The 4,651-nt window shown below is 35.3% G+C and overlaps 1 pseudogene; it reads left to right on the top strand.

Annotated features, from left to right (window-relative positions):
* Positions 1–971: 971 nt before the first annotated feature.
* On the top strand, positions 972–1,973 carry LOC148691903 (uncharacterized; annotated as a pseudogene).
* The last annotated feature ends 2,678 nt before the right edge of the window (positions 1,974–4,651 follow it).

The following is a 4,651-nucleotide window of genomic DNA, read 5'->3' on the forward strand; positions in this document are numbered from 1 at the left end:
GCCAGCTTAGCAGTTAGATTGTTGACAGTTAGTTGGTTAAGTTTGTTAGAATTGGTGTGCCAACTTATCTTGTATCGCAAGCTATTGTAGGCTATATAATTTGTGCTTACTTCATTGTGTATCATTAAGCCTCATTTCAATACAATAGCTTTCTCTTGAAGATTCAATCTCTCTCTCTTTGTGTTCTTAACATTAATTTCTTCACAGTCATACATTCATATTTCTTATATCTGTGGATATGTTAATATGGTATCATCGCCATGTACGATCTATGGTGGCTATCGTCTTCCGCTACTGCCGTTTTTGACAAGAGGCGTCTTCCATTACTGAAAGCTTTAAGATTGGGGTGTTCGCAGATCTTGGAGTTCGTGATTCCTACAAATTTCAAGTTTTTCTGCATCATGGTTCTATGCTCTCTAAGTGTTTGTGTAAATGATTCGTTGGGGTTTATTCGATATTAGTATGTTGCTTTTTGCGAAAGGTACCAAGGCCGATGCCATCTTTCTGCGATCTTGATTAGGGGTTGTATGGCCGAAGCCAATACCTCTTTAGAATCTTGCTTATTCCTCCACAAAGGCCGATAGCCGAAGTGAAATATTTCAAAAGTTGTTTGTTCCTCCACAAAGGCCGATAGCCGGAGTGAAATTCTTGTTCAAAGATCTTGATAAAATTATTGTATTGTTGATTTCTTGCTTGTTATAATGGCTGAATCGAATGTTAAGATTGAGGGTTTGTTAGGGATGTTGACAGTTAAACTACAAGATGATAATTTTGTGAAATGGAGTTATCAATTCTCATCAATACTAAGGGGATATGATTTGTTTGACTTTTTCACTAGGGAACCACCATGGCCACCCAAGTTTGTATTGAATATAGAAACTGGTGTTACAAAGGAGATAACAACTGCTTACAAAGAATGAGTAAAGAAAGATCTTGCTTTATTACGTTTACTCATTGTTATTCTCTTAGATGATGCTATGGGACATGTGATAGGTTACAAATCCTTTCATGAAGCTTGGAAATGCTTGCAAGAACGTTTTGCATCAGTCTCAATTGTTCGAGTAAATCAACTCAAGACTGAATTGTATACTGCACAAAAAGGTGGGGAATCCGTGGACAAGTTCTTAATGAGATTGAAAGGCATAAGGGATCAATTGGTGTCTGCAGAAGAAAAGATTACTGATAATGATCTTATGATTGCTGTTTTATCTGGTTTACCTGCTGATTTTGAGATGATTAGGATTGCGATCTTGGCAAGAGACACTGTTATGTCTTTAAAAGATTTTAGAGCTCAGTTGTTAGTTGCTGAAGGAAGTATTGAATCAAGAATGCATTATCTGTCTAATTCAATGTCTGCATTATATGTCCAAGGAGAAGGGTCCAATTCACAATGATTTCAAGGATATGAACATGGTGAAAGTTCAAATACTCAAAGATCTCAAGATGGTTTCAATGGTGATCAATCTGGTACTAATTTTCAGGGAGGAATTGGCTTATCGGGTAATGGAAATGGGAATGACAATAATAACAGATCTTTTCAAGGACAACAAATAGGCAATTTTAATAATAGGAGATATGGAAATGGAAATGGTAATTCAAAGTTTTCCTTAAGGTTTAATAACAGAATTGGTAACAACAATTACTCTGGAAATGGCAAAAGTGTTCAGTTTCGAAGTAATGGATCCGCAAGTAATGATTCTAATGGTTCATTTGCTGGAAATGGATCAACCAAGACAAATTGGAATGGTAATACTACTTCTAAGTATTCTGTCTCACTTGAGTGTCAAATATGCTCAAGAAGAGGGCACACTGCATCTAATTGCTACTATAGGGTTGAAAATGGAAATAAACAGGCTTCTATTTGTCAAATTTGTGGAAAAATGGGTCACATAGCCCTTGAATGTTATCATAGAAACAATTTAGCATATCAGGGTGCTCCACCACCGCCCTCTCTTGCTGCTATGACTGCTTAAACCAATGCATCTACAAATGAAGTTTCTACTGCAACTTTTACAAATGATCATGGTATTGGTTTTACCACAGAAGAAAATTGGATACTGGATTCAGGTGCAACTTATCATATGACTGCAAACCTAAATAATCTCAATCATATCGGTCCTTATAATGGTGATGCAAAGATCACTATTAGGAATTGTACAGGTTTAGCAGTAACTCATATTGGTTCCATTGTTTCTCAATGTTTGCCAAGTTCTATGCTTTTGTACAAGACCAGTTTAATGCAACAATTAAGTGTTTGCAATTTTTGGAGGAGGATAGTTTACAAGTAAAACTTTTATTGATTTTTTGGGAAATAAATGAATTAATCACATGATTTCATGCCTTTATACTCCTCAGCAAAATGGACTTGCTGAGAGGAATCATATGCATGTAATTGAAACAGCAGTGACACTTATGACAGAAGCAAATATGCCAGCTTAGTTTTGGTTTCATGCACGCTCACATGCTGCATTTCTCATCAACAAAATGCCATGTAGAGTATTGAATATGAAATCACCTTACCAATTGTTAAATGGACAAGAACCTGAGATTCAATATTTGAAGATATTTGGCACAACTGTGTACCCATTTATGAGACCATATAATGAAAACAAATTACAACCTAGGATAGCTCAATGTGTGTTTTTAGGATATGTGATGAGATATATGGGAGTATCATGTTACAATATAAGTTCTGGAAAGTTAGTTATTTCTAGACATGTAGTGCATGATGAAGAGGTGTTCCCTTATAGAATTAAACAGTCTTCAGGATCACAGCAGTGTACATCTTCACATCAACAAAACTCAAGGCCTATTATGATACAATTACCAAAAGCTATAACAAGTTCATCATCAACACATTAAGACAGAGAGTCTGTCAGCTACAAAGATTAATTCATACTCAGATTTGTCTAATTCATCAGACTCTCAATTTCTAGTGATTCAAGGTCTCAGTTTTCAGGTTCATCAGCACCTCAGAATTCTAAACTTCAATCTCCCCATCACCATCACTCTGGTACATCACCTGACAGTTCACCTATGTTGCCTATCCACAACAATTCATAACTAGAGGTAATTCTTCCCATCTATCCATTAATTGAATCTTCATATGAATCAACAATTAATCCATCAAATGTACTTAAGCATTTAATGGTGACAAGGTTGAAGTCTGGTATTATATAGAGGAAAAATTATGCAGCATTGGTTGCTAAATTTCCTGAGTTAGACACTTTTCAGATAACAAATGACGATCCATTTGTTGGAGGTTTTTCTTTTATCTCAGACATTGCAGATTCTTCAGAACCTTCATGTTTTCGAAAAGCTGCATCTATTTCACATTGGCAGAAGGCATTGCAAGAAAAGCATGATTCATTGAGAGTACAAAGTACTTGGTCTTTAGTGTCTGCTCCTGATAATAGGTCAATAGTTTGAAGCAAGTAGTTGTATAAGGTGAAGAAAAATCCTGGTGGTAGTATTTCCAGGTATAAAGCAATACTTGTGGCTCAAGGTTTTTCACAAGAGCATAATGTAGATTATTCAGATACTTTTAGTCCAGTTGTAAGACATATAACTATGAGAGTTATTCTTGCTTTGGCAACAATGAATCATTGGGAAATGAAACAACTTGATATTAAAAATGCATTCTTGCATGGCGATTTGCAGAAAAAAGTTTACATGAAGCAGCCTTAGGGTTTCATTGATCCAAGTCATCCAAATCATATGTGTAAATTGTTCAAATTCTTATATGGCCTCAAATAGGCACCAAGGGCCTAGAATTCTAAATTCACTAGCTATTTGTTAGCAATGGGGTTCACTGCATCAGTCTCTGAGATCAGCTTATTCATGAAAACTAATGCCACATATATCATCATACTCTTGTTTTATGTTGATGATATAATCTTGACTGGATCAAATGTGAGTAAAATTGAAATTGTGATTCAAGAGTTGTCTACTGTGTTTGATTTGAAAGACTTGGGACAACTTACATACTTTCTTGGTTTACAAATACAATACAAGCCAAATGGGGACATCTTTGTTAATCAGTCAAAGTACATAAAAGACTTGGTTCATAAGGTAGGAATGGACTCTTGAAAACCTGCTACAACTCTTTGTAAACCACACAATCAAATGATGATGACTAATGGAAAGTTACTTGAAGATCCCAGCACATATAAAAGCATTGATGGTTCATTACAATACTTAACTTTTACAAGACATGACATTGCATTTATAGTAATTCTAGTTCGTCAGTACATGAATTCTCCCACTGATATTCATTTTAGTGATGTTAAAAGAATTCTTAGATACCTTCAAGGTACATTGCAACATGGGATTGTATATTCTTCTCAGTCACAAGCTCATCTCACAACTTTTTCTGACTCTGATTGGGCAACTGATCTTAATACTAGAAGATCAGTTATAGGTTATGCTGTATATCTTGGAAATAGCCCTATCTCTTGGCAATCGAAGAAACAGACTTCTGTGTCTAGAAGCTCTACAGAGGCTGAATATAAGGTCTTTGCAAGCACAGCTACAAACATTGCTTAGGTTAGGCAAATTTTGAAAGATTTGAATTGTTTTTTTTTTTTTTGTCTCAACCACCTGTTATTCACTATGATAATTTGTTAGTCATTGCATTAAGTTCAAATCCAGT

The sequence above is a fragment of the Pyrus communis genome, chromosome 13, assembly GCF_041283825.1.
Source record: "Pyrus communis isolate YQ-2024b chromosome 13, ASM4128382v1, whole genome shotgun sequence".
NCBI lineage: Eukaryota > Viridiplantae > Streptophyta > Magnoliopsida > Rosales > Rosaceae > Pyrus > Pyrus communis.